At 35.5% G+C, this 25,862-nt stretch overlaps 1 long non-coding RNA gene across 2 annotated transcripts in view; it reads left to right on the forward strand.

Annotated features, from left to right (window-relative positions):
- Positions 1-25,862, forward strand: part of LOC131404211 (uncharacterized) — a 71,666-nt gene that overhangs the window by 24,425 nt on the left and 21,379 nt on the right. The window contains exon 3 of one of the 2 annotated variants that reach the window (XR_009219748.1): positions 5,814-6,976. The exons of the other annotated variant lie outside the window; for it this stretch is intronic. This is a non-coding gene — a long non-coding RNA (uncharacterized LOC131404211). Of the gene's footprint in view, positions 1-5,813; positions 6,977-25,862 lie in introns of those variants that run through there. 2 annotated transcript variants of the gene reach the window in all.

Genomic DNA, 25,862 nt, shown 5'->3' on the forward strand with positions numbered 1-25,862 from the left:
CACCGGAGAAGATTAATGGCTGGTAAGGACAGGAAAAGGTACTCAGCATAATTAATCATTAGAGTAATGCAAATTAATATTAACAATGAGATACCACTTTACACCCATTAGAATGGCGAAGATTTTTAAAATTAACACCACCCAATGTTGGCGAGGATGTGGAGCCCCTGAATTCTCGTACATTGCTAATAGAGTGTAAAATGGTGAAAGGACTTTGGAGACCTGTTTGGCAGTTAAACATGCACCTACCCTATGACCTAACCCATTTGATTTCCAGTATTTATCCAAGAGAAATGAGTACATATGCCCACAAAAAGACTTATACATGTTTTCTAGCTGTTTTATGCATAATGGCCATAAATTGGAAACAACCCAAATGCCTGTCAAAAGGAGAATGGATTTAAAAACATTATCATAAAGTCATGCAATGGAATACTATCCTATAAGCAATTAAAAATGAACTACTGGTTCACATAGCAAGATGGATGAATGTCAGAAACGTATTGATCAAAAGAAGCCAGACACAAAGGAAAAAATACTGCTTGATTCCATTCACGTGAAATTAAAAAACAGGCAAAACTAATCTCTGAGGACTATCATAGGTAGTTGCCTATGGGGGTGGCACTTGACTGGAAAAGTGCACTAGGGAACTTTCTGGGGTGATATCTTAATTGGTTGTTGGTTACATGGGTGTATACATTTGTCAAAACCTATCTAATTTTACACTTAAGATCTGTGTATTTCACTGTATGTAAATTTACTAAACAAAACAAAAAATGAGCATACACATAACTTACAATGAAAACATTCCTAAAACTAACCCAAAGCAAATCTCTTGCTTAACGCTTTAGTTACTGGTACCTCTGTATACCATTATACATACTGCATTATTTTTCAAAATGACATTTGGTTTTATGTTACATGATAGGATCTAAAATCGTTTCTTTTCCAAATGCAAGGCCACTTGTCTAAAAATAACTTGTCAATAACTCCATCATGTTCTCTCCAATATGCCTTCATCATAAATTAAGTGTATATCTTTAAATGAGTAATAAAAAATAAAGAATACAGGAGATCAGCATCAGACTTTCAAGTCAAAATCAGGATCACAGGAGGAGTCTTGCTAAGAGCTTGCTACAAGTTAGGTGTTTCATATTCATTATTTCAGTTAACCTTTACCATAATCCTGGTAAATAGGTATAAGGTCCATTTTACAGATGAGTATGTTAAGGTTTAGGAATGTTGAGTAACTTAATCGAAAACACAAAGCTAGTAAGTGGTGGAACCCAGATTTGAACTTAGTTCAACTGACTCCAAAACTTAAGCTCTTTTCACAACACCCACTGTTTCAGTGAGGAAGGGAGGGAAAAGCAGTGTAGTTAAGATTTACAGGCTGGAACATGATAGAGTCTGGTGGGTTGATCACTCCAGTGAGGCCTAAGCGTGTTGACTTCTTGGCTGCCCCTTCAGATGTCTCTTCCACTGTCTGACCCAGGCCTCCACATGATCTCTGTAGCTCATCTGTTTTCTTTGGGTGCTGTGATAGTCAAGGGCTAGCCCACTGTTCAGTAGTTCGGTTACAGTTCTACCAATGTGAATCATCAATACTGAAAATAGAGAAGAGCCAAGGGGAAGAGTGAAGGTAAGTTAGTGGAATGTATTCTTCAAAAGAACTGTGTCCCTATGTTGTGGTAAAGAACAGCAAAGGAGAAAAACAAAGAAAGGGCAAAAGAGAAAGTAAATTCAAAGGCAATTTTAGGCATACCGAAACAGGTGTATTTTCCCAAAAACTTCAGCTTTTTTTAAAAAACCTACATTCTAGTGAAAAGCAAAGGAAAGAGTTATGATTGTTACTGGCACTGATGTTTGTGCAAGTCTTCAAAAGGCATTAAAGAAAATTGTGGCTTATTGTTATTTTAGTAAAAGTAGTATCATCTGATTAAAATTTTTGAGTACTTAGGCTATTGTAAAATATATGAAAACCACCTTAGCACACTTTTTGGAAATGCTTAGTTCTCAGAGTGAAGCCTGATTCTCCCAGTTAAATCATTCTGGATTTTAGTCCTAATTTATCTGATTGCTAATCTTAGACATTCTTTTGGAGTCTCAATGTTTTTGTCTATTAGAGAGTTAGACTAGACGTTTTAATAATAATAATCACTATCTTTTAAAAATCTTCTGCCATATGCTAGGAACCATACTTGATGTTTTGAAATAAGTTTTTTCATTTAATTGGCACAAAAACCTTATGAAATTTGTGTAATATTGCCTATTATATCTTATTAATGAGGAAACTAAAATTCACAATGTTTAGGTCTGGGTTTGGACTCTGACTGCATTTGATTCCAAAGCTTTAAACCACTGTGTTATCCTGCCTATCTCTGGGTCTTTCAACTTTAATGTGCTGAGATCTATTCCTTTGTGACAGATCAACAAACACACGTTGAGTTAGGTGTGAGTCCTTGAAAGCCAGAAGAGTTGATTAGTGTCTTATTTTTTATCTCCGATGCCAAGAACATTTTAGGCCTGGTTGAATTCAACCAAAGGAACAAAATAAATTAATAATCTTCTTAAGGGGAAGGATTATATTTTATTTTTCCACTCTCCTGACCACTCTTCCCTCTTTCCACCGTATTCAGCATGGTATTTTGCACGTGATACACGTTCAGTAATTTTTTACTCACTACAGGTAGAAAAGATTAAAAAATGATCAATTCTGCTTGGTAAAAATAATTATACTCAAAGGTTTCATCTAAACACATCTGTTTAACGTGGAGGAACTGATAGTAACCAAGAGTTTGAGGTTGAGTGACCTTTCAGAGCCAGGGGAGCCTGCGGCTGCTGCTCTGCTGCTGCTGGAGATGATGATGAGAGGAAGAACAATTGATGCTGCCTGCCGCTGCGCGGGCCTGTGGTAAAAAATTGCATACACCTTTTTTGGAGGCCCTATCTTAATCTCCCTGATGGTGAAACCTTCAGACACTTTCAGTTATGATTAAGAAGCCCTTCCCGCTGTATCCCTCCAACATTCCACATGATAAGATGTCCTGTTCTTTATTACAGAGGGTTCTTGTGTTGCCTTTGGTTGTGCTTCTGGATAGTATATGTTTTCACTGCTGCCTTTAAAAAATATTTCTCTTCCTTTTTCAGTAGTTTTATTTTATTTATTCTTTTATCTTTTGCTTTTAAATAGGAAATAGAAATAAGAAGGGGCAGCTCATTTACCAAAGTATTTGCGCATATTGGGTCTTCAGAAGTATTTATTGAATTAAGTAAAATCTTAATTGACAATAAAACTATATGTATCATAATTAGCCTATAGATTAAGTATATGTCCTCTACCCCAGTACAAGTGTTAAAAAAGAAATATTTTAGAAAATTTTAATTTTAATTCATAGATCCAATGGCTTTTCTCCTGAATGCAGAGAGAAGCCCTTCAGAAAGTAGTTTTAGCCTTGGAGAGCCCCAAATAATTTGTATATATGTTTTTATTTTAAGAAACACGTAAGATTATTATTGTATCAAATAAATATTAAGATTATATGTCAAACAAATTTCTACCAATTGTGAAATTCAAGTATTTTAGATGGCATTTCCTGCCAAATAATACTTCTCCTTGACTTCATTAGAGACAAACTAAGACTTACCTTGATAAAAACCAACTTAAGTTCGGTTTAATTATCATGATGGCATAATTCTATGCGTCCATTTCTCATAAATGCCCTTTTTATTAAGTGTGCTCATCTTTAGCTAGCCAAACTAAAAGTATGACTGCTTAACAAAACTGGATGTGTAATAAATGTTTGAATCTTTTCTGATACCAGAAAAGTATATAGATTACCAATGATTTTTTAAAGTAATATTTATTAATGAGTGAATTTGCGTTTCTTTCTACAAAAAAAAATTAAAAACTTTTTCTAGGGATTCTCTTGTATCTCCTAAAAGTATTACTGGCATTTCCATTGTAGTCTCTAATTGGTCATCTGTGACATGAAGCTAATTTCCATAATGCTTGGCATCTCGTCAGCCATGACTGCACCTGTTGCTGGGGTGGCCCCTCAGGGATTGGTAGAACCCAAATAATTTTGAAGACCCAAATAATTTGGTAGCGAGGAGGCCCCATCCGAAGAAAGGGAAAATGTTTTTTGGAAGATTTCAGTCATTGTTCCTACTAATAAATTGCAATCAGGCCTTTACTTCTCAACTCTCTTTCACTTTTCAATTCGCTGTAATCTTGCCCCTCTCCCTAAACTCCACCAAAACAGATCTTACTAGGGTCACAATTAACTACTTAGTGTCAAATGCTGCGAATAGATTTTTGCTCTTCTCTCATGTGACCACTGAGTAGTGCTTCAACCTTTTGGTCATCTTGATGATCTTTTCTTTTTTGGCTTCTGTGACCCCTTTTTTCAAGTTCTCTACCTCTCTCACTGCTTGGTGGTTATTTGCAGACTTTTGTCCCTTTTTTCAAGTTCTCTACCTCTCTCACTGCTTGGTGGTTATTTGCAGACTTTTGTTTTCCCATTGACTGTTGAGTGCTGTCTTTACACCTGTGATGGTTAGCTGTTCATTTGAACTTGGCTAAGCTGTAGTATCCAGTTATCTAATCAAACACTAATATAGTATTGCTATGAAAGTGTTTTGTAGATGTGGTTGACATCTACAATCAGTTGACTTCAAGGAGATAATGTGGGTGGGCCTCATTCAATGTTAGAAGGCCTTAAGAGCAAAAAGGTTTCCTGGGGAAAAAGAAATTCTGCCTCAAGACTACAGCATCAACCTCTGCCTGAGTTCCTGAGCTTCTAGCCTGCTGGCTGGCCCACCCTAAAAGTTTTAGACTTGCCTGCCCATCGGGTTTCAGAATGCCAAGCCTCCACAATCATGTGAGCCAGTCCTTGAAATAAATCTCTTTAAAATACCCGCACACACACGGACATACACATCTCCTATTGGTTCTGTTTCTCTGGAGGACTCTGACTGATTACAGATCCCTTTGTCATTTTATTCATCACACTTTATATGACCCATCCATGTCATTTCTTCAACTGTGTCCATAATATATCTTTGACTCCAGAATATTTACCCAGTCTCTTATCTGAACTCTTAATCATATTTCCTACAAGTAGACATCTCTACATTGATGCCTCAATCCAATCTTAAACCCAATATGTCCAAATGGATTTTTTTCCTCCACACTTCAACACGCTTCTCTCCTTATTTTTAGTCTCAATTAATGGCATCTCTACACCTAATCATCCTGTTTAAAAATCTCAGAGTTCTTCTTGACTCCTCTCTCTCTCTTATCTTGTATATCTACTCAGCCTCTGAACTTGGACAGTTTTTTCCTCCTTAGTAATCCTTGAATCTGTTCCTTTGTCACCACTGAGAAAGATTATTTCCACTGCCTTAGGTTAGAACCTCTCTAATCATCTCTTGCATGGATTTTTTTAACCTAATTAAATGATTTTTTTTGATCTGATCTTCTTGTTCACCACTGTCCTTTTCTCTTATATTATTCTCCACAGATCCACAAAGATTACTGTTCTTGCCATAGCTATTGCACTGTATTGTAATTATTTGTTTACATGCTTTGTCTTCCCTTCTAGACTAGGAACCATCCATTACATTAGGGTTGAATGAATGAGCATGATGTTCACCATCTTTTGATTGATAAAGATCTATGAATTTGCTACCTGTAGCAGAAAATATGTTTTCTAGAGAATCAAATTAATGAATCTAATTAGACTGTTGAATCCAATTATTTTTTCCTTACTACTAATGTATTTGTAGTGATTCAGTTCTTTCCAATACAGGTGTTCTTAACTTGGGATCCACAAATGGACTTCTAAGATGTATGAACTCTCTAAAATTTTATGGAAAACGTTTTGCATATTTTTCTGCGGAGAATGACCACAGTTTTCACCAAATTTTCAAAGAGGTCTGAATTGCCCAGATGCTTAAGACTCACTGTACTGAGTGAAATTGTGTAAGTTTATATCCCAGCTCTACAACTTAATGACTGTGGGATATTGAACAAGTTATTTAGCCAACCAGTGCCTCACAAAACTTGCTCTGTTTTTCTGCATAATAATAGTAACGGCTTCATAAGGTTGTTGTGAATGTGTGCAAGTTAATGTATGTCAAATGCTTAGCACATATAAGTGGCTATGTAACTCTTACTAGAAAAATGCCTGTAAAAATAAAAATAAAACAAAGCACAGAACTAAAAAATTACTGTTGTTGAAAACTTAGGATTTAAAGCTCAAAAGATAGGTCAGACGAGGGGTTGATCTCCATAATATATAAAGAACTCACACAACTGAACAACAAAAAAACAAACAACCTGATCAAAAAATGGGCAGAGGAAATGAACAGACAATTCTCCAAAGAAGATATACAGATGGCCAATAGGCACATGAAAAGATGTTCAACATCACTAATCATCAGGGAAATGCAAATCAAAACACTAAGGTATCACCTCACGCCTGTTAGAATGGCTATAATCACCAAGACAAAAAACAGCAAATGTTGGAGAGGATGTGGAGAAACAGGAACCCTCATACACAGCTGGTGGGAATGCAAACTGGTGCAGCCTCTATGGAAAACAGTATGGAGATTCCTCAAAGAATTAAAAATAGAGATGCACTATGATCCAGCTATCCCACTACTGGGAATCTATCCAACGAACCTGAAATCAACAATCAAGAGAGGCTTATGCACCCCTATGCTCATTGCAGCATTATTCACTATAGCCAAGAAGTGGAAGCAGCCTAAGTGTCCCTCAACTGACAATTGGATCAAGAAGATGTGGTATGTATATACAATGGAATACTACTCAGCCATAAAAAAAGACAAAATCGTCCCATTTGCAACAACGTGAATGGGCCTGGAGGGTATTATGTTAAGTGAAGTAAGCCAGAAAGAGAAAGACAAACACTGTATGATCTCACTCATATGTGGAATATAAACCAACACGTGGACACAGAAAACTGTATTGTGGTTACCAGGGGCAATGGGGGTGGGGGGTAGGCACAAGGGGTGAAAGGAGACGTATATATGGTGATGGACAAACAAAAATGTACAACCCAAAATTTCACAATGTTATAAACTATTAAAATATCAATTAAAAAAGATAAAAAAAAAGATAAGTCAGAGTTGAAGATTTAGGTTTGGAAGCTATCTACATAGAAGCAGTAGTTGAAATCACAAGAATAAGAGTGGTCCTATGGGAGAAAGGATGAAAAGAAGGGCAAAGAGTTTTGGAGTAAGCCCACAATGAGGTCAAAAAGGAGGAAAAAGAGCTCATGAAGATGCAGTGGAGTCTCCAACTCCAGTGAAGGAATTTTACTGTAAAAGGTACAGTTAAGCCTTCCTTAAACCAAGGAAAATGAGGAATAAGAAGGGACTGTTGGATTTTGTGATTAGAGGATGTATTAGTTTCCTAGTAACAAATTACCACAAACTGGGTGGCTTAACACAACAGAAATTTATTCTCTCACAGTTTTGGAGGACAGAAGCCTGAAATCAAAGTGTCAGCAGAGCCATGCTCCTTCCAAAGGCTCTAGGGAAGAATCCTTCCTTGCCTCTTCTAGTTTCTGGTGGCTACTGGCAGTGCTTGGCCTTCCTTGGTTTATAGCTGCATCGCTCTAATTGCTAGCTCCTTCTTCACATGGCCATTTTCCCTCTGAGTGTCTGTGTCTCTATGTCCAAATTTCCCTCTTCTTATTAGGACATCAGTCATTGGATTTAGAGCCCATTCCAATCTAATATGATCTCATCTGAACTTGATTACATCTGCAAAGACCCCATTTCCAAATAAAGTCACATTCACAGGTTCTGAGTGGGCATGAATTTGGGAGGGGACACTATTCAACCCAGTACAAAGGACTTCACTTACTTTAGAGACATGGTGACTAAGGAATGAGTTAGTGAGTGCTTAAAGTGGAAACTACTTTTTTTTCCCCTGGAAATATGTTAGTAAAAGAGAAATAAGATTGTAGTTTGAGGCAAAAGCTGCATCGAGAAGGATAGATATGGTGATACATTACGTAGAGATAGGGATAGGTTAAAAAATAGAGATATAGAGACAGATACAGATATAGCTATAAAACTTAAGCATAGTTTTTAGGCAAAAGTGGGAGTGACAGAAGGGAAGGTTATCAAGTCCAGTGGTGGGAGGTGAGTTGGAAAGGAGACAGGACAACTGTTCCTCTGAGATAAGAAAACAGACTGTATTTTGCAGTTCCAGTAAGTGCTTGAGAAACAAATGCCTGTTATTAATCATACATTCTTCAAAATAGTACCCGCTCTTTTACATTGTTTTTTGTTTTGTCTGAGTTCACATTGCAGATGTCAGTTACATATTTCTCAAAGAGATTCTTTATTTTCAAAGAAAATTCTAAAAGAATCACCTATAATTAAAATTGAATGTAACCAACATGTTTGAATTCAAATTGTGTTTTATAGTTTTCATCAGAAGATTATCTTTTTAGGGGTTGGAATATAATTTCCTACTATATTAAGGGTTGGCATACTAAAAAATGGTTCTTTTAATAAAAGTACTTACATGGTTGGATCCTAGCCAATAGCAAGATGTATGTCTATGATGGCATGTGTAGTTCAAAGCCGTGACAATGTTAAAGTGCTATTTCAGATTTTTCCTTTTCATGGTTAAATTCCGTGTGACATCACCTTTTGTGGGAATCTGCCTGAGAGGGAGGAGGGGAAGAAGAGCTTAAGTAAGTGAAGTTTCCTGATAATGAAATGGCTTTGTTTCTGTGGATCCTGATTTAGTTTTATTCCTATATGAAAATCAATGAATAAATAAACATCTGTGGAGACTAAATGTGTACAGATTGTACATTTATTTGTAAAAACTTCCCTTCTAGCTTTTATTTTTCAGATTTGCTTAACTTATTTTTACTTACGAGAATTTAATACAACACTATTTCTCATCTAGAGAGAATATTTTTACACTATTATATCCTGTTGTTGGGCTTTATTAAATAATGATAGATTTAAACAAAAATTTAACAGAATAGAATAGGTTTCTTGGGATAATATGTAGTCTATATTTTATGATATTAAGACTCATAAACATTGCCATTTAGAGTAGTAAGGGATCATAGAGGCCATCTATTTGTGCCCTTTTTCAGATTAAGAAATGATGGCTCAGAACAGTTCAGTGGGTTACCCAGAGCCAACAACAACGATACCATATAGTGGATCCTATATGCTAGGCTCTGTTCCATAAAGTTTACATGCATTTTTGTATATTAATTTATTTAGTAATTCTTTTTTAAATTTCAGCTTTATTGAGGTATAATAGAAATATAAAATTGTAAGATATTTAAAATGTACATTGTGGTGATTTGATATATGTAAATATTGTGAAAGTATTCCCCATGTCTAGTTAATTAACATATCCATTACCTAACATATTTATCTCTTTTTTTTTTGGGTGAAAACATTTAACTTCTACTGTCTTAGCAAATTTCATTTACACAATGCAGTGTTATCAATTATAGTCACCATGTTTTACATTAGATCCTTAGAGCTCATTCATCTTATAGCTAAAAGTTTGTACCCTTTTACCAACCTCTCCCTATTTCCCTCATCCGCCAACCCCTGGCAACCACTTTTCTACTCTCCATTTATATGAGTTTGACTTTTTTTTTTAGATTCCACATATAAGTGATACCATGCCGTATTTTGTCTTTGTCTGCTTTATTTCACTTAGCATAACGCCCTCAAGTTCCATCCATGTTGTCACAAGCAGCGTGATTTCCTTCTTTCTTATAGGCTGACTAATATTCCACTGTGTGTGTGTATATATGTGTGTGTGTGTATACATATGTATATACACACATGTATATGTGTATATGATATATATATATATATATATATATATCACATCTTTATCCGTTCATACATTGATGGACACCTAGGTTATTTCCATGTCTTGGCTATTATGAATAATGCTATAGTGAACATGGGAGTGCAGATATCTCTTTGAGATCCTGTTTTCATTTCTTTTGGCTATATGATCAGAGGTAGAGTTGCTGGACCATGTGGTATTTCTATTTTTGATATTTTTTTGAACAACCTTCGTATTATTTTCCATAGAGGCTGTACCAAATTACATTCCCACCAACATTACACAAGGGTTTCCTTTTCTCCACAGCCTTGCCAACTTGTTATTTCTTGTCTTTCTGATGACAGCCATTCTAACAGGGGTGAGGTGCTGTCTCATTGTGGTTTTAACTTGCATTTCCCTGATGATTAGTGATGTTGAGCACCTTTTTCATGTACCTGTTGGCCATCTGTATGTCTTCTTTGGAAAAATGTCTATTCAGATCCTCTGCCCACTTTAAAATCAGATTGTTTGTTTCTTTTTTCTATTGAGTTGTATGAGTTCTTTGAATATTTGGATATTAACCCCTTATCAGCTATATGATTTGCAAATACTTTCTCCCATTCAGAAAAATGCCTTTTCATTTTGTCAATAGTTTACTTGGCTTTGTGTAAGCTTTTTAGCTTGATGTAGTCCCACTTGTTTATTTTTGCTTTTGTTGCCTTGACTTTCATTGTCAAATCCAAAAAATCATCTCCAAGACCAATGTCAAGGAGCTTATTACCCACTATGTCTTCTTTTTGGAGTTTTATGGTTTCAGGTCTTGCATTCAAGTTTTAAATTCATTTTGAGTTGATTTTTATGTGTGGTGTAAGATATATGGCCCAGTTTCATTTTTTTGCTGTGGCTGTCCAGTTTTCCCAACAATTTATTGAAGAGAATATTCCTTTCCATTGCCATTGGAATTTTGGTAGGGATTGCATTGAATCTGTAGATTGCTTTGGGCAGTATAGACATTTTAACGATATTAATTCTTCTGTTCCATAGGCATGGACTATGTTTCCATTTATTTATATCTTCTTCAATATCTTTCATCAATGTCTTTTAGTTTTCAGTGTACAGATTTTCACCTTCTTGGTTAAATTTATTCCTAGGTATTTTATTCTTTTTGATGCAATTGTAAATGGGATTGTCTTCTTAATTTCTTTCTGATAGTTTGTTATTAGTATATAGAAATGCGACTTATCTTTGTATTTGATTTTGTATCCTGCAACTTTACTCAATTCATTTATAGTTCTAACAGTTTTTGATGGTGTCATTAGGGTTTTCTATATATAATATTGTGTCATCTGCAAATAATGACAGTTTTACTTCTTCCATTTGGATTAGGATGCCTTTTATTTCTTTTTCTTGCCTAATTGCTCTGTCTAGGACTTCCAGTACTATGTTGACTAAAAGTGGCGAGAGTGGGCATTCTGTCTTGTTTCTGATCTTAGAGGAAAATATTTCAGTTTTTCACCATTGAGTATGATGTTAGCTGTGGGCTTGTCATATATGGATGTTATTATGTTGAGGTACCTTCAATCTATACCCACTTTGTTGAGAGTTTGTATCATGAATGGATGTTGAATTTTGTCAAATGCTATTTCTGCATCTATTAAGATGATCATATGATTTTTATTCTTCATTTTGTTAGTGTAGTGTATCATATTGATTGATTTGAGGATGTTGAATTATCCTTGCATTCCTGGACTAAATCTCACTTGATTATGGTATATGATTCTTTTATTGTATTGTTGAATTTGGTTTGTTAATATTTTATTGAGGATTTTGCATCATGTTTATCAGGGATATTGCTGTGTAATTTTCTTTTCTTGTGGTGTCCTTGTCTGGTTTTGGTATCAGGGTAATCCTGGCCTCATAAAATGAGTTTGGAAGTGTTCTCTCCTCTTTTATTTTTTGTAAGAGGCATTTTTAACAGAAATAGAAAAAAAAGTCCTAAAATTTGTATGGAACTGTAAAAGACCCTGACTAGCCAAAGCAATCTTGAGAAAGAAGAACAAAGCTGGAGGCATCACATGTCCTGATTTCAAACTATATTGCAAAACTATAGTAATCAAAACAGTATGGTATTGGCATAAAAACAGACACATAAACCAATGGAACAGAATAGGGAGCTCAGCTCCTTGACACTGGTCTTGGCAATGATTTTTTGGATTTGACATCCATGGAAAGGCACCAAAAGCAAAAATAAACAAGTGGGGCTAAAACTAAAAAGCCAAACTAAAAAACTTCTAGTACAGCAAAGGAAACCATCATCAAAATGAAAAGACAACACTGAATGGGAGAAAATATTTGCAAACCATGTGTTTGACAAAGGGTTAATATCCAAAATATATAAAGAACTCATACAGCTCTGTAGCAAAAAACCAAATACTCTGTTTTAAAATCTGATTTAAAATGAGCATTTTTTAAAACTCTGAATTTAAAATGGACAGATGATCTGAATAGACATTTTTCCAAAGAAGACAAACAGATGGCCAAAATGTACATGAAAAGGTGCTCAATATCACTAATCATCAGGGCAATGCAAATAAAAACCACAACGAGATATCATCTCATACCTGTTAGAATGGCTGTTATCAAAAAGACAAGAATTAATAAGTGTTGGTGAGGATGTGGAGAAAAGGGGACTCTTGTGCACTCTTGGTGGGAATGTAAATTGGTGCAGCCACTATGGAAAACAGTATGGAGGTTTCTCAAAAAATTAAAAACAGAACTACCATATAATGCAGCGATTCCACTTCTGGGTATATCTGAAGGAAATAAAAACACTAAATCGAAAAGGTATATGCACCCCCATGTTCACTGCAGTATTATTTACAATAGTCAAGAAAGGGAAGCAATGTAAGTGTCCATTGATGGATGAATGGATAAAGATGTAGTTTATATATGCAATGGAGTATTATTCAGCCATAAGTAAGGAAATCTTGCCATTTGTGACAACATGGATGGACCTTGAGGGCATTATGCTAAGTGAAATAAATCAGACAGAGAAAGGCAAATACTGTATGATCTCATTTATATGTGGGAGCTAAAAAAAAAAATCAGAACTCATAGATGCAGAAAACAGATTGGCAGTTGCCAGAGGTGGGGGATTGGTGGCGGCAAAGTGGGTGAAGGTGGTCAAACCATACAAACTTCCACTTATAAAATAAATAAGTGCTAGGGGTGTAATGTATAGCATGGTGACTATAGTTAACAATACTGCTTCAAATACTTGTATATTTGAAAGTTGCTAAGAGAGTGAATCTTAAAAGTTCTCATGACAAGAAAAAAATTTGTAACTATGTGAGGTGATGGATGTTAACTAGTGGTGATCATTTTGTAATATATATAAATATCAAATCGTTATGTTGTACACCTGAAACTAATATAATGTTATGTCTATTATATCTCAATTTAAAAAATAAATTAAATAGATAAAAATAATTACTATCTCAATCCATGAACATAATATATCCTTTTATTTTGTAAATCTTCTTTAACATTCCTCAATACAGTTTTGTAATTTTCTGTAAAAAATAAAGTAAAAGAATAGAGAGCCCAGAAATAAGCCCAAACATATGGTCAATTAATTTGCGACAAAGGAACCAGGGATATACAACGGGAAAAGGACAGTCTCTTCGATAAACGGTGTTGAGAAAACTGGATAGCCACATGCAAAAGAATGAAACTAGACCACTATCTTACACCATACAAAAAATCAACTCAGAATGGACTAAAGACTTGAATGTAAGACCTGAAACCATAAAACTTCTAGAAGAAAACGTAGAGTATAAGCTCCTTGACATCAGTGTTGGCAATGATTTTTTGAATTTGACAAGGAAAGCAACGGCAACAAAAACAAAAATAAATGAGTGGGTCTACATCAAGCTAAAAAGCTTACACGCAGCAAAGGAAACCATCAACAAAATGAAAAGGCAACCTACTGAGTGGGAGAAAATATTTACAAATCAAAAATCTGATAAGGGGTTAATATCCAAGTATTTAAAGAACTCATACAACTCAATAGCAAAAAATCAAACAATCTGATTTTAAAATGGGCAGAGGATCTTAATAGACATTTTTCCAAAGACGACATACAGACAGCCAACAGGTACTTGAAAAAGGTGCTCAACATCACTAATCCACAGGGAAATGCAAATCAAAACAATAATGTGATATCACCTCACACCTCTTAGAATGGCTGTCATCAAAAAGGCAAGAAATAACAAGGTGTCAAGGATGTGAAGAAAAGGGAACCCTGTGTAATGTTGGTGGAAAGTAATTTGGTGCATCCTCTATGGAAAACAGTATGGAGGTTCCTTAAAAAAAATAATTAAAAATAGAAATACAATATCATCTAGCAATTCCGCTTCTGGGTATTTATCTGAAGGAAATGAAATCACTAACTCAAAAAGGTATATGCACCTCCATATTTACTGCAGCATTATTTACAATAGCCAAGACATGGAAACAACCTAAGTGTCTATCGACAGATGAATGGATAAAGAAAATGTGGTCAATATATATACAATGGATTATTATTCAGCCATAAAAATCAAGGAAATCCCACCATTTGTGACAACATGGATAGACCTTGAGGGCATTACACTATGTGAAATGTCAGACAAAGAAAAACAAAACTTGTATGATATCATTTATATGTGGAGTCTAAAAAACAAACAAACAAACTGAACTCATAGATGCAGAAAACACATTGGTGGTTACCAGAGTCACAGGGTGGGGGTTGGTTACAATGGTTGAAGCTGGTCAAAAGGTACAAACTTTAAGTAAGGCCTGGGGATGTAATGTACAGCATGATGACTATAGTTAACAATACTCTATTGTATAGTTGAAAGCTGTTGAGAGAGTAGATCTTAAAAGTTCTCATCACAAGAAAAAAATATTTTGTAACTGCGTGATGAGAGATCTTAACTAAACATATTGTGGTAATCATTTCGCAATATATACATATATCAAATCATTGTGTTGTACACCTAAAACTAATACAATGTTTTATATCAATTATGTCTCAATTAAAATAAAATAAAATAAGGTAAAATAAAAAGAACTGTTTTTTCCTTTGCTATAGTCATATGGGTCTTGTGGATGCAAGCCCCACTGGCTTTCAGAGCTAGGTGTTTTGGGGGCCCTTCCCTTGGAAAGTCAGAGCGCTAGATGTTGAATCCAAACCCTTCACTCCTCAGGGAACAGCTGGGAGTTGTGAAATCCCTCCTGATTGTATGTTGCTATGCCAGGGGTGGGGTGTATGGTTAGGGTGGGTCTCAGCCTTTCCTGCCCATTTTGATGTGGGTATTTTCTCTGATGGATTTTTTTTCTTCCTGATGTTTAAGAGTCACTCAGCTAGTTTCTGGATTTCTCTAAGAGGGAATTGCTCTGTGGGTAGCTGTAGACTGGGTGTGTCCATGGGACGAGGTGAGTTCAGGAGTCTCCTATGTCACCATCTTGGACCAGAATTCCACTTATTTAATTCTTAAAATCACCATTTTAAAGATGAGGAAATAGACGCTCAGAAGTTAAGTCGCCCAAGAGCACCCACCTCATAAGTGATGGCACTGGGATTTGAACCCAGGTGGTCTGCCTTTGAGTCGGTGCACTTAACTATGCTCCAAGTTTCTGGAAAGGGCAGTTTTGAGGCTTACAAACCATTTTATTCTTTTTAAAACAACCCAGTGAGAACAAAAGTTCTGTCATTTTCAAATTCCAGTGAAACTAAGTAGAGAGGAAAGAAAAGAAGTTCTTTGATCTTTGCCATAGGCTGGAACCATTTCAGGCATTTGCTCTAAATATAAGCTGGAGGGAAGTCACTCTTATATTCTCTACCCAAAATGAGCTGCTTAGGCTGTCGGTTGCTTTCACAGGAATATAGGCTTCCATGTACTGTTATTTCTTTGCCTAGGTACACACTCATCTAAATGAAGTTCTGTTTTATACTTGTGACTTGTTTGTATGTGACATCATGTAGATTTCCCTAGCGTAGTTTTTCAGAAAACTGCTCTTGACCTAAGTAATAATTAACAAATGTAATTCTTTTAGGAATACTAAGTGATTATATAAATGTGCAAATGGGTAACTTTTAGCAAAACAAGTGATGTGGCTCATCAGTTATTAATAATCTATTGTCTGTGGACACTTGCTTTGTACAAAGCCCTCTGCTGAAGCAAATCTTTCAATGAGGATGGCATGAGTCAGAAACAAGAAAGGAGCATCGTGGGTGAATGGCAAGTAGTCCATTTTTGCTGAGGTTTAGAGTTACTGTAGGTCAGTGGTTCTTAAGCTTTAGCATGCATCAGAATCACCAGGACAGCTTGTTAAAACACAGATTGCTGGATCCCATCCCCAGAGTTTCTGATTCCTTATTTCATAGGTCTGGGGTGGTGCCTGTGAAATTTCATTTCTAACAAGTTCTTCGGGGATGCTGCTGCTGCTCCTGGTCAAAGTATCACATTTTGAGAATGACTATGATAGACAATAGGGGAGTAGCGGAAGTAAAGACTTACAAGGTACATTAGATCTAGATTGTGAAGAAGTTGCAGTACCAAAATAAACATTTGGACTTTTTTCTGCAGATAGTGGGAAGCCATGGGAAAGTTCTAAGCCAGGGAGTGATAATTAAAGCATATTTTAGGAAAGATGGGGGTACTTAAAGGTCTATATTTGACTCCTGTTAGACAATGCCATATGATGTCCAAAGATACCTCCATTTCAACATATTTAAAACTGGACTCCTTTTCCATAACTTATGCCTCCTTTTATACCCATTTCTGTACTCATTATTATACTCATTACTGGCTCCACTGTATTTCCATTTGGCCAAACCAGAAATGTGGGAGTCCTCTTTGGCTTCTTTTACCCCTGACATTGATAGCACTGGGTTACCAAGTCCTGCCACTTTGAAAATATCTCTTAAATCTGGCTTTCTTTATTCTTGCTCCCTGTGTTGTCTTTTTGCTTGAACCATTATAGAAAGTGCCCAACTTGTCTCACTTTCTCTGGTCTTTTTACATCTCTAGTTTCTTTCCTTATTCATCGACTATTCTCTTTTAAAATGTACATTTGAGCATGTCACTCTCCTCCTTAATGTTTTTTAATGGTTGCCCATTACTTATAGAACCAAGTTTGGACCCTTAATCATAACATATCAGTTCTTCATACTCTGGCTCTTGCCACCTATCTACCCTCACCTTCAACAAACTCTGTACTCCAGCCACACCATACCCACTATTTACCATTCTTTGAACATCATACCAAGCTTCTCGTATGTTTGTGTCTTTATCTATGTTATTCCATTTGCCTGAGAATTACCTGTTCTTTAAGATGCAGCTTATACATTATGATTTCTCTGAAGCCTTGCATGCCCTCTTCTCCTAGACAGAGTTCATTACTTCTTCTTCTGTGTTTGTCTTATTAAACTTTATACATATCTGTAGTGTAGTTATTATACTGCATTGTACTTATTTATGTAAATGTCAATCTCCTTCCCTAGACTGAGATCTTTGATAGCAGGAATGATGTATCCTCAATGAAGAGTTCATTATTTGGTACATGGAAGGTGCTGCATAATACATTTTGAGTAAATAAATGAGTTAATTAATGCATGGAGAGATTTTAGGAAGGAGAGTTTAGAAGCAGGGAGATGAGTTAGAGGAGAGCAGTCCCTCTTTGGGAGGTAATGAAGTACAAAGTTCAAGTGATGAAGTGATTTTGGTAAGGGAAAAAACTGAACAGATGAAAAAAACATTGCAAAGATTGGACTTGGTGATTAACTGATTGCTGTGAGTGAGAGAAAAATCAAAACAATTACATGATCTTTAACCACAGTGACTGGGACAATGAAATAGAAAAATCCAGAAATGTCTGTAAGGTCTGTAATTACATCTCCTTTTTTCTTTCTGATATTGGTCATTTGTGTCTTTTTTTTCCCCCTAGTTTGTTCATTCTTGAAATTTATTAATTTGATTGATCTTCTCAAAGCATTTGCTTTTATTGATTTTATCTTGCTTTGTTTGTTCATTTTCTCTTTTATTGATTTAAATCATTATTTTTATTATGTCCTTCCTTATGCTTATTTTGGATTTCATTTGTTCTTCTTTTCTTGATTTCTTCAGGTATATATGTAGGTCATTAATTTTAGAGCTTTCTTCTTCTTCTTCTTCTCCTTTTTTTTTTTTTGGTGAGGAAGATTAGCCCTGAGCTAACATCTGTTGCCAATCCTCCTCTTTTTGCTGAGGAAAATTGGCCCTGGGCTAACATCCATACCCATCTTCCTCTACTTTATATGGGATGCCACCACAGCATGGTTTGATAAGAGGTGCGTTGGTCCACGCCTGGGATCCAAACCGGCGAACTCCGGGCTACCAAAGCAGAGTGTGCTAACTTAACCACTAAGCCACTGGGCTGGTCCCTCTTCTTTTTAATATAACATTTAATACTATAAATTTCCCTCTAAGTACTACTTTAGCAATATCCAAAAAGGTTTTGATGTTTTTGTTTTCATTCAGTTCAAAATATCTTAAATTTTTTTCATGATTTCTTCCATGACCCATGATTATTTAGAAGTGTTCTGTTTGCTTTCCAAATATTTAGAGATTTTTTCCCAGATATCGTCTGTTATTAATTTTTAGTTTAATTAATAGATTGAATTGTGACCAGAGAAATACTTTATTTTATTTCATTTTTAAAAAATTCATTGAGATTTGTTTTCTCGCCCAAAATATGATTTTTCTTGGTGAATGTTCCACTGATACTTGAAAAGAATGGATATGTTACTATTGTTGGGTAGAGTGTTTGTCACTTGGGTCAAATTGGTTGATAGTATTGTTTAAGTCTTTCTATATGCTTAATGTTTCATTTATGTTTTTGTTTTCATTTATTAGGGAGAATTGTTAGAATATCCAACCATAGCTGTGGATTTGTATATTTTTTCTTTCAGGTCTGTCAGTTTTAGTTTCACGTAATTTTTAAGCTCTGAAATGCATATACATTAAAATTGTTGTATTTTCTTGAATAATGGACTCCTTTATCATTGTGAAATGTACCTCTTTATTTCTGGTGTTTTCTTTGCCCTGAAGTCTACTCTAACTGATGTTAATATGGCTGTTTCTTTTGAGTAGTATTTACAGGGTATATATTTTTCCATCCTTTTACTTTTAACCTATCTCTATCTCTATATTTAAGGCAGATTTCTTATAGATGGCATATAGTTGGATCCTCTCTTTTTTTTTTCAATCTGACTCTTATTTTTTAAGTTATAGTGTTTACACCATTATATTTAATATAGTTATTGATACTATTTAGTTTATGTCTGCCATCTTACTATTTGTTTTGTATTTATTCCATCTTATTTTTCCCCCGTTTTTTCTTTTCCTGCCCTTTAAAAAATAGTTATTTGATCTCTGCTAATTTGCTGGTTTTAGCTGTTGCCTTAGGTTTTTCAGTACATATCTTTAACTCACCACAGTCTACATTCAAATAATATAGCAATAATCCTCCCTATCCTTTGTACTCTTATTGTCATACATTTTAATTCTACATATTTTATGAACCTTATTATATTATTATAAAAATGTAAACAGACAAATAATTATATTTTAAAGAGACTAAAAATGAGAAAAATGTGCTTTTATATTTGTCCACATATTTACCATTTCTGGTGTCATCATTCCTTGGTGTAGGTCCATATTTCTACCTGGTATCATGTTCCTCTGGCTGAAGAACTTCTTCCACGTTTATTTTTGTACATATCTACCAGTGATGAATTCTCTCCATTTTTGTTCATTTAAAAAAGTTAGTTTTTTGCCTACATTTTTGAAATATATTTTTGCTGATATTTTAGAGTCACAGCAAAATTAGGTGGAAGGTAGAGAGATTTCTCTGAAGAAATCTTATATACCTCCTGTCTCCACACTTATATAGCCTCCGCATTTCACCATTTCCCACCAGAGTGGTGCATTTGTTGCAATCAATGAACCTACATTGACACATCATTTTTACTCAGAGTCCATAGTTTACATTAGGGTTCACTCTTCATGTACATTCTATAGGTTTGGACAAATGTATAATGACATGTATCACCATTTAGAGTAGTTCCACTGCCCTAAAAATGCTGTGTGCTCTGCCTGTTCATCCCTCCCTAACCCTTAACCCCTGGCAACTATTGATATTTTTACTGTCTCCATAGTTTGCCTTTTCCAAAATGTCGTATAGTTGGAATCATGCATTATGCAGCCTTTTCAGATTGATTCCTTTCATTTAGTAATATGCATTTAAGTGTCCTCCATGTCTTTTCATGACTTAGTAGCTCATTTCTTTTTAGTGCTGAATAATATATTCCATTGTCTAGATGTACCACAGTCTATCCATTCACCTACTGAGGAACATCTTGATTGCTTACAAATTTTGACAATTATGAATAAAGCTTCAGTAGGCATCCACGTGCAGGTTTTTGTGTGGATGTAAGTTTTCATCTTATTTCGGAAATACCAAGGGGCATGATTGCTGGATCATATGATAAGAGTCTGTTTAGTTTTGTAAGAAACCTCCAAACTATCTTCCAAAGTGGCCATATCATTTTGCGTTCCCACAGTAATGAAGAAGACTTCCTGTTGCTTCGCTTCCTTGCCAGCATTTGATGTTGTGTTCTGGATCAGCCATTCTAGTAGATGTGTAGTGGTATCTCAATGCTGTTTTAATTTGCATTTCCCTTATGACATATCATGTGGAGCATCTTTTCACATACTTATTTGCCATCTGTATATCTTGTTTGGCAAGGTATCCATTAAGGTCTTTGGCCAATTTTTAAATTGGGTTGTTTGTGTTCTTATTGTTGAGTTTTATGAGCTCTTTGTGTATTTCGGGTAACAGTCCTCCATCTGATGTGTCTTTTGTAAATATTTCCTCCCAGTCTGTGGCTATATTTCTGGATATGTTTCTAATTAATTAATTTTCCTACTAGTTGTGGGTTATAATTTATCACTCCTTTGCATGCCTGGTAACTTTTGGTTGGATGCTAGACCTTGTGAATTTTACTTTTGGGTACTGGATTTTATTGTTGGTTACTGGACTTTGTTGCATTTCTTTAAAGAGTGTTGGATTTGTTCTGTTGTACAGTCAAGTACATTAGTTTTATTCTTTCAAAGCTTGCCTTAAGCCTTGTTTCTGGGGCCTTTATATTAGAACTAATTTATCCCCAATACTAGTTCATGATCCTTTTTTCAGAGATCACAGTTCAGCACTGCCTTTTGTGCAATATCTGAAAACCACGCTTCGTATATTTTCTCTGGTTTTCTAGGTATTTACAAAGGAAGGGCAATACCTTGGCAGGTAATCTTTCATAGGTGGAATTAGAAGTCCTACTTTTTTTTTATTATTGATAGAAGAAAAGCTTTTTTTTTAGTTTACAACTCATTATTAAACTTGTTATTAATAATGTCTTCTAAATTTTTTAAATTGTTGTCAAATTTGAGAAAACCTTTCTCACATTTCTTCTTGACTTAGCTACATACTTCCAGTACTAGGCATCTTAGGATACATTCATACCATACCATGACCTCTGGACCTCCGTCTTTGTGTCATGATTATGGACGAGTCAGTACACAGGGTGATAGGAGAATTGCTAGAAGCCAGTCTTGAAATTACTTGGCTAGTTCTCACTAAATCCTAAGCTAAATATATCCCTAACTCAACCTCCTTTTAGCTGGATCCTAAGATGCCTGTGGCCACTCTGATGTACCTAACGTGAGGAAAGGTGATGGAGAAGTCATAATGAAAAGAGACACTAGTCTTAACTAACTGTAGTTAATATATCTTACTTTTACAAATTGTACAAAAGTATATGATCATGAAATTCATTGCTAGGGTCTCTCCCAGTGCCTTGGAAGGGGATGTGCACAGGAGCCTTGTAGCTTGTGCTTCATTAGCTTTACGTTAATTCTGTCTCTGATTTTACCCTCAGTTTTTTAAATGCATAATCATTCTATATCACATACAGACTATGAGGTTTTAGAATTATGCATTAAAAACTATAATCTTGAACTGGAAAATAAACATTCTTTTTTTTTAGGCATTAAAAATGGGAATCAGGAAACATGTTTTTGGTGTGACTATTACTTCATAGCTATCTGATGCTGACAAAAATCAGTTATATACTGTTTCCCCAGCCCTGTGGAAAAAAATGGATTTACTAAATATTTTGGCTAAGAAAAAAAAATCCAGCCTTTTTGCAATGCAGAATCTTTAATGATTACAAAAGAAAAACAAGTAAGTAAAACTCTTGATTCAAAAGAAAGTATTCATTTGTTTTGCTTTTATGCCTGGTAAGTGGTGTAGTTCTTATGTGTTTGTTGTCTCATCTGTTTTCCCCAGCTCCTCACTTAGAAATAATAGGCTGTAAACTCGATTTTCACAACTAGATTTGCTGCAGTGTAGCTCTCCAAAAGTCATCAGGCTCTTACTAGTTTTTATTGCATGTATTCTATTTTTAACAGCATTAATATCAACTGGGGGTTTCTTAATATTTTTCTCTTTTAGGTAATGCTGAGAATGTCTTTTCGTAAGGAAATACTTTCTTCTTTTTAAAAAAAACCTTATCAATATGCTAACCATCTCCATATTTCAGATCTGGTGGAGGTAAGTTCCTCATACAGGACAGAAGGAATTCTTTTGGACACTAAATAGCAACACACAGACTATAGTAATGTCTGGCTGCTGTTAGGAAGTTTGGAATTCTTTTCCTGTTTTGAATGTTCACTTCTGCTTTGAATTCTTGATTAAGAGAAGAGATTTATTGACAGACTTTTGCTTCTGGATCTCAAGTAACCAGTGTTGATTCACTGTCTGCTGTACACATAATAGTGAAGTGTACAAAGGAGCTAATGATACCTTTGAGAAATAAGAATTAAGTACATAAGAAGATAAAATGCTGAGGTGGATTTCAGAAAAGGGAGAGATCTCTATGACCTCAAGTAAAGATTCTAGAACTTAAGCTGGGCTTTGAAGGTTGAATTGATTTTGAAGAAGTACATTCCATGGGGCAAGTAAAAACGCCAATAAGAGTAAAGGTAACAAGGTAGGAGTGTGCAAGTCTTCTTTAACTTGATTTAATTCAACAATGTTTAACAAAAATTCATTCTCTTCTGAGTATTTTGCTAATTAAAGGGTACAAAGATAAATAAGGAATAATCTTTACCCTCATAGAATTTAACAATCTGGGAAACAGGAAATGACGTGGACACAACTACAATAAGAGAATGGATTTCTTTTATTTATTTATTTAGTTAGTTAGTTATTTATTTTTATTGTAGTAAAAAACACATAACAAGAATTTACCCTCTTACTTTTTAAGTGTACATTGTAGTATTAACTCTGTGCATATTGCTCTACAACAGATCTCAGGAACTTTTGCATCTTGTATGACTGACACTTTGTACCCATTGAACAACTCCCTGTTTTCACCTCCCCCAGCCCCTGGTAACCATCATTCTACTTTCTGTTTCTATGAATTTGATTACTTTAGATACTTCATATAAGTGGAATCATGTAGTATTTGTTTTTTTGTGGTTGGCTTATTTCACTTAGCATAATGTCCTTCAGGTTCATCTATGTAGTAGCATATGAGAGGATTTCCTTCTGTTTTAAGGCTGAATATTATTCTATTGTATGTATAGACCACATTCTCTTTATCCATTTATCTATTGATGGACATTTAGTTTGTGTCCACCTTTGGCTATTGTGAATAATGCTGCAATGAACATGGAGTGCAGATATCTCTTCGAGATCCTGTTTTCGATTCTTTTGAATATTACCCAGAATGAGATTGCTGGAGCATATAGTAATTCTATTTTTAGTTTTTGGAGGGACATCCATAGTGTTTTCCATAGGTAGTTGTATCATTTTACAATCTCATCCACAGTGCACAAGACTTCCAGTTTCTCCATATCCTTGCCAACACTTGTTATTTTCTGTTTTTTATTTTTATTTTTTTTATAGCGGCTATCCTAATGGGTATGAAGTGATATCTCATTGTGGTTTTGAGTTGCATTTCCCTCATCATTAGTGATGTTGAGCATCTTTTCATATGCTTATTGGTCATTTGCATATCTTCTTTGGAGAAATGTCTAGTCAAGTTTCTTACCCATTATTTATTTTTTTTTTTGGTGAGGAAGGTTAGCCGTGAGCTAACATCCATTGGCAATCATCCTCTTTCTGCTGAGGAAGATTGGCACTGGGCTAACATCTGTGCCCATCCTCCTCTACTTTATATGTGGGATGCCTGCCGCAGCATGGCTTGATAAGCAGTGCATAGGTCCACACTCGGGATCTGAACCTGCGAACCCTGGACCGCCAAAGCAGAGCGTGTGAACTTAACCACTGCAGCACTGGGCCGGCCCCCCTTGCCCATTTGTTAATCAAGTTATTTTTTTGTTGTTGTTATTGAGTTGTAGGAGTTCTTTGTATAGTCATGCATCTCATGGATTTCTGTGAATAGAATTTATATTAAAACCTTTATTTAAATACCTGGGCAACAGACCTGGGGTCAGAAAGATCTAGGTTTAAAATTTAGCTTTGCCTCTTCCTAGTTATGGAACCCTGAGCCCATCTGAGTCTTAATTTCATCCGTCTCTGTCTTCCATTGTATTTCACAGATATAACTGGAAGCTCTCCACCAGCAAACTCATTCCAAGCATGTCAGAGAGCGTTTCACTACCATCGTATTACCAAGTTAATGGAGCCTATGCTAGCGTCCCTACCACAGGCTTTGTATCCTGTGCTCCATAAATATCTATAAGGCCACGTTAACCCAAGTCCAGATTACTGGACTCCAGTTCTTGCTGTCTGTCTCCAGGCATTACCGCTCCTGCCTCACCAACTGAATTAGATTCTATTGGCCCTGACTCTTCTCTGAGCTGCATCTGCACTTACCATGCCTTTGGAAGTAGCTCACTGGACTGTCCTAAGTGATCAGGCTCCTGTCAGTTCAATTTCCTTCAGCCTGTCACCCATGAGGTGACCAACTGTCTTGGCTTGCCTAGGACTGAGGAGATTACTGGGACATGAGAATTTCAGTGCTAAAGTGGAAAAATCCCAGCCAAAGCAGAAGGAGTTGGTGAAACTACCACTAGCCAGGTCCAGACCTCACTCCTATACCTCTAGCCCTTACTGCTGAAGTCTCAACATGTCTGCAACTTAACCTAATCCAAGTTTAATAGTCTCAATATTTTAAGGGTTAAAAAATATAACATATCCGAGAGCTGACTCCTTGAGATGTATTACTGAGTACTGAGTGAGAATGCCAAGCCAGTTTCAAATTAAAAGTAATACTAGATTGCAAATTAAAATACTCTGCCTCTTAAAAAAATTCAGGGACCGGAAAAGAAAGCCAAATGGCTTGAGTGAAAAGTTATGTGATGTTGTAGATAAAGCTGAAAAAGTAGGTTTTGACCAAGATTTCTTTTCTGTGTGTGTGTGCGGGCGCACGTGCACACGCACCTGTGTACACCTGCATGTGTATACATGCATGTTTGTGTATGTTTCTTTATGGGGAGGTTAAAGCTATGAAAAATTTTTGGAAAACTCAGTAGAACTAAGGTAGGAACTGGATATAACAGGTAAGAAGTAGCTTAATAACTGGATGAATTAATTAAGAGAATATTCTCAATTTTATTTTTTATCATAAATTTAAGGAAGCCCTTGGTACTTTTTATTACATCTCTATGAGAACTAGTATAAGGTAATATCTGGTGTAGACCCAAATCAGATAATTGGTTATTTCTAACTTAATACATCAGCATTCCACAGGGAATTTTGAGATGCATTGGATAATTATCAGAAATAGAGAAAGAAAGAAGGTGACTGATGTTTTTATGTAGAACATGTGGGCAATTCATTTTTTAAACAATCTTAAATGTCTTAGAAGTTTTTATTATTCTTTTTTCTTGACAACTTT

Source organism: Diceros bicornis, chromosome 4 (assembly GCF_020826845.1).
Source record: "Diceros bicornis minor isolate mBicDic1 chromosome 4, mDicBic1.mat.cur, whole genome shotgun sequence".
In the NCBI taxonomy this organism is placed as follows: domain Eukaryota; kingdom Metazoa; phylum Chordata; class Mammalia; order Perissodactyla; family Rhinocerotidae; genus Diceros; species Diceros bicornis.